Raw genomic sequence first — 11,282 nt, 5'->3', positions numbered from 1 at the left:
CTTGTATAATAGAGCCTCCATTTCCTTTCCTCCTATTCTCTCTCTTTTTCCTCTGTTTTAAAATCAATATTAAGTATTATTTCCAAGGCAGCAGAGAAGTAAGGGCTAAGCTAGTGATGGGGAACCTTTTAGAGAGACTGAATACCTAAACTGTAATCCTCATGCCCCATTCGAGCCACTACCTCAGACAGGGGAGGGAGGAAGCATTGCCATTGGGCCACTGGGCAGAGGCGCAGGTGAGGTGAAAAATGTCCTCAGGTGCAAATGGAGAGGGAGAAGGGAGCAGCCTCTTCTGGCCCACTCTAGCACGTGTGCCATAGGTTTGCCAACACAGGGTAGGCAATTAGGGCTAAATTAATTGCCCAGGGTCACACAGCTTAAGGAAGAGTTCAAAGTCATATTTGAACCCAGGTCCTCTTGACTCCAGACCTGGAACTCTCTCCACTCTGCTGCCTAGCTGCCTCTCAGATTTATAGAACTTATCTTCACTCCACTAAATCTCTCTTTACACTTTATCACAAGTTTTTATTATACTGTTACCTTTTGGAATTCTCCTGCATGGTCCATTCCAAAAGCTTTTGTTTACTTTGCTTCTAGTTTACATAAACAATATACATTATTTTACATCATTCACAGAAGAAAATACAGTAATAACAAAAAATATTTTCCCAAATTAAATTTTATGTACTTTTAAGTTGCTCCCAGATTTAAACATGTTTCTCTCTTTTGTGGTCAAGAAAAGAATTCATAATAAAACATTCTCAAACACCAGAATATTTTAAGCTGTAAATATATATATATATACACATATATATATATATATATATTTTAACTTTGGAACTGCACTGATAATACTTTCAAATTAGTTTCGGTTCCTTTCTTTTTTCCCCTAGTCAGTGAAATAACCTTCTTCCTTTTCACTAAAACAATAAATCTGTCATGTTCCAAGGAAGTTTGCAAACACAGAAGGGAATGAAATACAAACACAGTGAGGGGCAAGAGAGAAAAAAAAACAGACAAAATGGAATTGTTTTCGCTTTTTCTGCTAACTACAAAAGATATATATCAATACTTTTTTTGGAGATAGGTGATGAAAGGAAGCACTCTGCCACAGTGCTTCTATTACCCACAATGTTGAAAATTAAATACTTTCTTAGAAATGGGTGGACCAGATCTCAGATGAATGTATAAATATGATTTAGCTATTATAATTATAATTACATAATTATGTATATCACATATAATTATAATAATTATTATTACTTTGGTTTTAAAACTTCCATTTGAACACAAATATCTTGGCTTTAAATCTAGGGCTATTTCCTTCATATCACCATGCCTCTTAAAAGCATCTTACATATGATCATTATGGGGACACTCAAGCTATACACATAGATGATTTTGCATAGTTTAGTGTAACTTTGAGGAATAAAATTAGCAGAACACAAAAGCTATATTTAAAGTTGTTATAGCAATGTTATAAGTATTTTATAACAATTGAAAGAATAACATAAATATATTATACAATGTAACAAATATCATATGCAATAATATTGCATATACTAAGAAAGAATAGTAAAGTAAAACTAAATACTTTGTCATTTAAAAGGCCATGTTTCAGCAATATAAACTAATTGGAAGTTGACCTGCCAAAACAAATGAAGAAACTATATGAAGACAATTACAAAACATTTTTCACATAAATAAGTCAGATCCAAACAAATTAAGAAATATGGCTAATATGGAAATATCTTTTGCATAATTACACATGCATTATCTATATCAAATTGCTTGCTTTCTCCAGGAGGAGATAGGAAAGGAAGGGACAAAAGAATTTGGAACTCAAAGAATTTTTAAATGAATGTTAATGTTTTTACATATTATTGGAAAAAATAAAATATTTTTAAAAGCCATTCTTGAACCCATAGAAAAGCTGAGAAAAAGCATCATCCTCCCTTCAGTTCTATGGGTACAAAATATTGCATATACTGCTAATTTTGCTGAATAACTTTTTAAATTTTTTTATTAAATCTTTGTTGCAAGGGGATAATCTTTGGGTAAGGGAAGGTGATTGAAATATAATCAGAAACAGAAGTAATATAAAATCAATAAAATATAAAAAACAAGACTTCCATGCAAAGTTATAGGTGATAAGTATGTAGCCAGTCATTTTCCATCCTCATTTAGGGGTCCTTTCTGAGTCATTTTTTCTCTTCTCTCAATTCTTGTAGAGTAATAATCGTGGCACTAAAGTATAAGCTCAATGAAGATAGGGACCATGAACAGTTAGTACACTGAACACAAAAGGCCCTAGGTAGGTGGTTACTGAATTATGATTATATGTTGAATGTATTCTGGGAATGATAAATTAGGAAGACTTTTACTAAGTCTCAATCAAGGTAATAGGTGGATTTGGCAGTCAAGTTAGGACAAGTGTAAAATGTTCATTAGATCCAGTTGGTATCCATCTTATCAGTCTTGCTAAATAATGTAGTGAAAGAAATCTGTCCAATCTACAATAAAAGTAACTGAAGCATGGGGCAACTGGGTAGCTCAGTGGATTGAGAGTCAGGCCTAGAGATAGGAGGTCCTAGGTTCAAATCTGGCCTCAGACACTTCCCAGCTGTGTGACCCTGGGCAAGTCACTTGACCCCCATTGCCTAAAAAAAAAAATCACTGAAGCAGAACTCTGGGCCCAACACAATTTATTAAAAGGACCTGACCCCCTTTAATGAATGGCATCTCAGATCTTCCTCAGAATTTCAGATGTCTTCTCACTCACCAGTGTAATTTTTTAACCCTCAGGTCTAAGACAGTCCAGATGGTGTATCACAAAATACAGATTCTCATTGGTGATTCCAGGGTTACATTGGTGGTCCCAAGGCAAACAACAGCCAGATCTCCACCTAAGTCCAAGCAACAGGCAGAAGTTAGGCAATTGCCAACCTGGCAGAAGCCAACCCAATGTTGGACTATCAAAGGAAATGACAAAAAGTCAAGGGACTTCTGAAGTAACTTAGGAACTTTCTATGAATGGTTGGTCTAAAGAGAAATAAGATAAGAAACATCTTGACTTACAGAACAGGCAAGAGGTACATTCATCACTGACCAAAGGGTCATAACATGGGCCATCGAATGTTTTATCTCCCCAACTTGGGTGAGGGGAAAATGCCAGAGGCTAGCGGTCCAGAGGTCCAGATGATTCCCCTCTTCATGTTGGTATTTACTCATCAGGCCAAATGGATGGAGATACTCTAGCGAGTATATTTTTTCTCTATTTTTCTTTATTTTTTTCCCAGTGTAGAAATATGCTTTGCATGATTTGATATGTAGAATTTCTTGCCTTCTCAATGGTTCAGGAAGTGGAGGAAGAGAGAATTTGAAAATGGAAATAAAAATAATTAAAAATTTTTTAAATTATTGCTATTATAAATATGTAAATAGTTACATATAATATAATATAATATAAATAGGGAAAATATTCAAAAAATTAAAAAATAAAAATTATTGCTATTATACAGTTAGGTAGCTCAATGGTTAGAATACCAAAGCTGAAGACAGGAATACCTGCATTTAAATCTGTTCTCAGATACTTACTAGCTGTATGATTGGATTTAATCATTTAATCTCTGCTTGCCTCACATTCTTTATCTTTAAAATGAAGATAATAATAGCGCCTACTCCCAGAGCTATTGTAAGGATCAAATAAGAAAATATTTGTAAAGTGCTTTGTAAACATTAGAGCCTTATATAAATGCTAGCTATTATTATTTAGGTCATATTTCCATAGTACTTTAAGCATTCTAAAGTGTTTGAATCTTGCCAATATCCATTTTGTAATGATGCATCTGAAGCTAAGAGAAATTAAGTAACTTGGCCCTGGTCACACAGCTACAAGTAGGAACCCATGCATCCACCACCATGCTCATTGAGCTATAATGTATGTTCTCAGCTCTCTCCTCTTCTCTTGGGCCTGCTTGTGCCAGAGTTCATTATGCTCTAAGGGAGAACTGAATAGAGAAGCAGCACCAAACAGAAGTGAGCACTGAAGAAAGTTATGAAAAAGTCAGAGGATTCATTTTCCCTGGGGTTAAAAAAAAAAAAAAAAAGTCTTTAGGTTGGTAACCAGAAAGATACAGTAGAGTAAAGGAAGACATACCTAGATGAGACCGGATCAGGACAGACTCCATCCTGCCTGGGGTCTCTTTCATCATGATTGCTATCAATATGATCTTTTTCAAGTACACATCTGACCCTCTCCCTGCAACAAACACACACACAGTAACATCAGTGGTTCCCTTTCACCTCCAAGTTCAAAGAGAATGTTCCCTGTTTGTCTTTTAAAGCCCTTCATAAACACCTACCCTCTTCCAGTCTTCATATACCTGTACACTTCCCATCTACTCTTTCTCTAGTGGCACTGGCTTTCTTGCTGTTCCTTGAGCAAAGCACTCCATTTCCTAATGGCAGAAAGTTCCCCTGGAATTCCCTCATCCATGCAGTGCCCTCCCTCTCCTGCACCTCTTGCATTCTCTAGCTTCCTTCAGATCCCACCTACAATTCCACCTTCTACAAGATGACTTTCCTGATCCTCCTTAATCTTAGTTCTCTCCTTCTGCTGATTATCTCCAACTTGCCCTCATTATATTTTGTTTGCACATAGTTGTTTGTACGTTGTCTCCCTTATTAAACTATTAGTCCTTATGGGTATGGACTATCTTTTGTCTTTGTATTCCCAGCACCTAACATAGTGACTGACATTTAGTAAACTCGTGGCAAATGTTCATTGACTCACTAGAAAATAAACCACCCTGTAGCTGTCCCAAATTCCCCCTTCAACTCAAAGCCCCATCCCTAGCCAATCTTGCCTCAAAGTGACTCTCTCAAGTTAAGAGTTGCTATATCCAGGCAGTGTTTCTCTGGGATAACTAACTAGAGAATGATCTATAGGAAGTCAGAGCTTAGGTGAAATTGTTTTGGTTTGGTTTTGAATAGTGAATTGGAAATGATTACACTGGAATCACCAAAGATGTTGTTGGAAGGTATAGAGCCAAGATAACTTTAACTGCTACTTCTTGGCATCTTTTTTTTTCTACCAGTAAATAAGAAAAGAATGAGCCTTCCTAGTTAGAGCTCTCCCAACTCCCTCCTTGAATATAGAAAAAGAGAAGAGCAGAGTTACAGAGTTTTCCTTTTTTTAACTTCTATATATTTATAGCCTCTAGTTCACAGTCCAGAACTACTAGAAAGAAGGCAAGAAAAGGAGCTAGTAGATTACATTAAAATGTTCTCCTTTATTCTCCTCCTTTTTTAGCTCTCTTGATAACCCATTATGATGAGCCTCAGAATTTAGAGGATTTTGGATTTTGGTGGCTAATCTTGGGAGTCCCTTAAAATTGAAAGTTTCTAAGAGTGCTCTAAGTGTTTTAGGTTTTAAACTCATAGGATGAAAGGTGTTACATAATGAAAAAAGATTATAGTTATTATAGAAAAAGTATAAGATGGGGAGTCAGGAGACTTGGATTCTAGACCCATCTTTCTCTTCACATAAAAACAGATTTTGGAGTCAATAGGCTGGATTCATTTTTGCCTCTACCAATTCCAACTGCATGTCATTTAGCAGATCATTTAACTTAGGTAGGCCTAATGTCCTCCTTGGTAAAATGAGAGTACATGATCAGATAACCCCTGGTGTGTCATATTTATCCGTTTTCCATATGATCCTATGACCTGTCAAAAATTATCTGTCTGATCTTAAGCTAATGATTTCCCCTTTTTAAGCCTTGGGTTTTATCTATGAAATGGGAGGTTCAAACTAGATGACTTTTAATAACATCCTCTCAACTCCAATAATTCTATGGTGCCTAGTGGGCAAAGCTTCCAAAAGTGAACCACTTCCCTTCACACCACAGTTTATAAATTCTGCCTTGGAATTTGGAACCATGTCCAAAGGGCTAAAAACTGTACTTACTCTTTGACCTAGTAATGCCACTACTAGGTCTGTATTCCATAGAGATATAAAAGGGGGAAGGGCTTTTTGTACAAAAAAATATTTGTAAAAGCTGTTTTTGTGATGACAAAGAATTGGAAATTGAAAGAAAGCCCATCTGTTGAGGAATGGCTAAACAAATGAAGTAGATGATGGTGATGGAAAACTGTTGTACTAAAAGAAATGACGAACAGGATGATTTCAGAATAAGCTGGAAAGACCTACATGAACTGATGCAGAGTGAAATAAGCAGAGCCAGGAAAACATTAAACCCAATAACAGCAATATTGTGGATGGATCAAATGTGATAGAATTGGCTATTAACAGCAATACAATGATTCAGGATAATTTGGAGAGACTTTTGACAAAGAATGCTATCCATCTCCAGAAAAAGAACTGCTTGAGTCAGAATGCAGATGAAAACATGCAATTTTTCAAATGTTTATGAGGGTTATGGTTTGGGGTTTAGGTTTTATAAGATTACTCACTTACAAAAATGAACAATATGGAAATATGTTTTGCATAATAACACATGTATAACCCAAATCAAATCACCTGCCAGCACTGTGAGGGGGAAGTGAAGGGAAGGAAGGGATATAAGTTCAATCATATAACTTAAGAAAACTTTTGTGGAAATGTGTTATAATACGTAATTGGTAAAAAATGCTCTCCACTTCCAGAGAAAGAACTGAGGGGATATCAATGCAGATTGAAGCATACAATTTTTACCATATTTTCTTCACTTTTTTAATATGTCTTCTACAACGTGACTAATATGGAAATATGTTTTGCATGATTGCACGTGTATAACCTATATCAACTTGCTTACCACCTCAAGGAGAGGGGAGGAGTGAGAAAATTTAGAACTCAATGTTAGAAAAGGTATGTTGGAAATTGCTCAATAAATTGGCAATAAATTTAAAAAAAATCTGATCTCCCCTACATGGATCAGCTCTTTAAATACTTAAAGATGGTTATTATGTCTCCCCCAGCATCTTCTCTTCTTTATTCTAAACATAACTTTTTCCTTCAAGTGATCCTCATACTACATGAACTACAAACTCTTCACAATTCTGGTTACTCTCATTTGGCATCTTTCCAGCTGACTGATTTCCTTCCTATTATTTGGTTCTCAGAACTGAGCACAAATACTACAGGTATGATCTGATCAAGGGCAAATTAGTACATTGGAACTATCACCTCCCTACTTTAGGAAGCTAAGCAACTATAAAAAAGCCCCAAATCATACAACTTTTATAGTTGCTTTTTCACAGTATTGACTAATATTGAGCTTTCCATTCTCTATAATTATAAGGCCTCTTTCATACAAACTGCTGCTTATCCATGCCTCTTACCTTTGTGCTTGTGAAATATTTTTGATAACCCATGTGGAAATGTTTATATTTAGTCCTATTAAATTGCATGTTACAGCTTTACCTAAATATTCTAGGCTGTCAGGATCTTCTTGGGTCCCAATTATGTCATCTAGTATACTATCTATCCCTCCCAGTTTTATGTTGTCTTCTAACTTAATGAGCATTTTTAGATATAGCTATGTCCTGATTCAAATAATTGATGAAATATCAAACAATACAGAACCAAGAATAGGTCCCTTGGGTACCCCCTGCCCTATTTATAGTGATTGTTTTTCAAGTCAAGCCACAAAAAACATCCTTGAACCCATCTAAGAATGCTACAATCTAATCTATATCTCTCCATCTTTAAAACAAGAATAGCATGAGATAAATTATCAAATACTTTACTAAAATCTAGGGAAACATTTGTAGCATCCCTTTGATCTACAGATTTAGCAACTTTATCCAAATAAGAAGTATATGAAGTTAGTCTGGCATGGCCTGTCCTTAATGAAATCAAGTTAGCTCTTTTTAATCACTAAGCCCTTTTCCATATGTTCCCTAAACATCTTTTTCATGGTCTATTTTAGAATTTTCACTGGAATCAAAGTTGTGTTTTCCTGATAATTAGTTACAGCTCAATAGAAGCATATGATGAAATTTCAAATAATGCAGCCACTTCATAATATTCGTTATTTGTTATTAACCTGGACCTGTATTGGCTAATTCTACAATGATTAATGTCATATAGTGAGAAAGAAGATGATAAAGTGAGAAAAGCATCATTTGGAGGAGTCAGGTTATTTGGGTTCTATACATGCTCCCCTCCCCTTTACCCAGAAAGAGGAAGAGTGCTAAACGTGAAGCCCAAGTACATAAAGTTGAAATCTAATTTTATTATTTAACTCTTGGGCCACCTTGAGCAAATCATTTGACTTTTTCTGGGCTTCAGTGTCTTCCCTTATAAAATGACTAGACACCGTCTTTGACTCTTATTCTGTAAATTTGGCAAAAACTTGTTTGTGTGTCTTTGGGACAGTGATTTTCCCTCTGGCAGCCTAGAGTTATATTAATTAGAAATCTTGAACCTTTGGACTCCATCTCCCAGAATTCTTTTTCTTCCTCCAGCATTCCTTTTCCTGCATCCACACTTTTGCGTTTTCACGTGTTGTTTATACGTTTGCTGTAAACCACGCTCTTTTTTCTCTTTTCCCACAATGGCAGCTGAGTGAGCACCCTCTTTGCTCTAGCTTTTTTATTTTAGTTATTATTAATGAACTTTATAAAATATGATAGTTATATATTCATTATAATTCTCACAGAGTCTTCATCTGTAAAATGGGAAGATTTGCTTTAGATGGCCTTAAATGTCCCATCTAGTTCTGATATTTATGAACCTAATTATCAGTGGGCAAAGTTTCCAAAAGTAACTCACTTGCTCTTAGTACTACTTGTGCTCTCTCCCTTTGCTATAAGGGAAGAAAAAAGAGTATAGATGTAATAAAAGGAAGTAGCCATGAAAGCAGAAAAATAAAAACATAGCAGAATATAAGATGTGAAAATGAAATTTAATTTATTAGGTGAGAAGTGTCTCATTTCCACAGGTTTGGCTTCACAAATACATAGCCCTTTTTCTCAAAGTTCAGTCCCCTTCAGTCTAGGACATTAGGACTAAAGGTCCCACTGAAGTATATGATATTAATCTCTTCAGGTGACAAAGCAAAATCCCACATGAACACTTCTCCAGTGTCCCCCACCAGGGACTGTGTCTTTTCAAATCCTCCCCCAAAAGGATCCTGATCTCACTCAAGAATGATCTTTGACTTACTCTCCAGAGAATAACCTTGCTTTAGGACCTTATTCACCATGGGCTTCCCATTTTCCCACTGTTCAGCAATGCCTGACTCAGACTCACAACTGGCACAAAAGCGTGTTGGAGTAGGAGTGGCCCCAGGGACATTGAGCAACACCTCACTGTTACCCATTCCAAAGACTATCCCAGCCCCTCTCCCAAACAAGAGGATTTCATTAAAAATTGACTCAGTGGCATAGGAGAAAAGGCAACAGCTTTTGGCCAGATCAGTGTAGACTTTCAGGCACACAGTGAAGACCTTCAGAGGCTTCTTCAGTTGTGGTATCAGGATCACATGTGAATCTTCAGATCCTTTTGGGTATACAAAGGCTCAGGTCTGTGGGAAAGACAGAAGAGAAGGGGAGGAAGGTCAAGCTCCAGATTATTCATCAATTGGTTCCCTCATTTACATATAAAGTCAACTATAGAGAATCCAACACCTTTCCCATATCCCATATAAAAAAATACCTTTGACTTATTTTTGTAGAGCCTCCTCCCCCATACCATATCTCAAATGCAGCTGTAGAAAGCCTCTACCTGTTTGCACAAGACTACTTGAGAGACTCATGATGCCAGCAAGCACAAGAATAGTTTCTCCATGATTATTCTCTGCTTTTGCTCAATCGGGCCTTGAGAAACAGCCCTGAAGAGAACAGCTGTGGCTACGATCTTCAACTGGCTCTTTGAGAACTTCCAAAGTAAAGATCTGCTTGATGAGGCTTTATTTCCACACCAGTCAGGATGTCAGCAAAAAAAAAAATGTGTAAATGTTTTTCCAAGTTTGCAGATGAGGTAATTCTTATGTCTCCCAAGAATCAAAGAAAGAAATTATGAAGTTCTAATCAATTATTTACTTTTAATCAATTCCTTTTAATCACATATATCATTTTGCTTTTATAAATCAAAGTAGGTTAAAAAGTATGTATATGACTCTGTACAGATTGACCAAGCATGGTCCACAGTTGACTCCCCTATTAGCCACCTTCCCAATTTTTGCAAAGCTGAGATATAGGGCTCAGTTCCTGAGCTCAGCTGATAAGCTACATTCCTCATTCCTATTAAAAGCAGTGTTAAAGATAATAAATTATAATTACTCTATTATCAATTATAATCAGATGGGGCTAGGAACATCCATACCTTGGGAATTGCTAATCTGTTTAAAGTTCCCTTTTCCTGAAAAGGTTCCCTGTTCTTGTCAAAGATACCTAACACAAGACAAATTTCCATGATGGTAATGGAAATTCTTATAACACACAAGCCAATCAGAAAACATAAAACACCCATCTTAATCAATATCATGTTCTTCAAATTGTAATTAATGTTCCTTATTTATTGTTTATGTTCCCCTTTCTAGTGTTCCTCATTTATACTGATAAAAAATGTTCTGTACTCTCATGATAAGGACCTTGTACCTACTAAGGTGATCTTGAGCCAATTTTATTGGCAAATCACTAGTCATTGCTAATAAACTGCTTGGAACACCTTTGTTTCAGGTTCTTTTATTCATAGATTTAAATTATAACAGTTAGATATCGGATGGATAATTAGATAGACAAACAGATGGATGGATAGATAGATAGATAGATAGATAGATAGATAGATAGATAGACAGACAGACAGAGACCAATAGATTATGCTTATACATGGCAGTAAGTAATAATCCTTAGGTGAGCACCATTCCCCTTCTAAGCTATCCCTGACATAAATTTAAAAAATGGAAGGACCAAAGACTTTCAACTGATACCATAAGCTGGCCCATTATATATTGTAACAGGTTCACAGAACTTCAAAGGTAGAATGGCTCAGAGTTCTCAATGGATATGGAATCCACTCATATACACAAATCATGCCCATCTATACTCCATAAATATTTATCAAGACTAAGAGGCAATTAGGTAGCACAGTGAATAGAGCATTGGACCAGGTATGAGAAAGACCTGAGTTCAAATCCTATCTCAGACAACTGCTAGTCGTATGACCCTGGACAAGTTCCCTCAGCTATAAAAATGGTGACAGTAATGACACCTACTTCAAGATATGTGAGAGTAATTAAGAAATATCTAATGAAATTCATAAAAACAAATTT

The 11,282-nt window shown here is 36.0% G+C and overlaps 1 pseudogene; it reads right to left on the bottom strand.

Moving 5' to 3' along the window:
• Positions 1-8,936: 8,936 nt before the first annotated feature.
• On the bottom strand, positions 8,937-9,764 carry LOC123246047 (annotated as a pseudogene).
• Positions 9,765-11,282: the final 1,518 nt, after the last annotated feature.

The sequence above is a fragment of the Gracilinanus agilis genome, chromosome 4, assembly GCF_016433145.1.
Source record: "Gracilinanus agilis isolate LMUSP501 chromosome 4, AgileGrace, whole genome shotgun sequence".
Lineage (NCBI taxonomy): Eukaryota > Metazoa > Chordata > Mammalia > Didelphimorphia > Didelphidae > Gracilinanus > Gracilinanus agilis.
The sequence above is the reverse complement of the archived record's forward strand: the minus strand, read 5'-3'. Positions and strand labels throughout refer to the sequence as shown.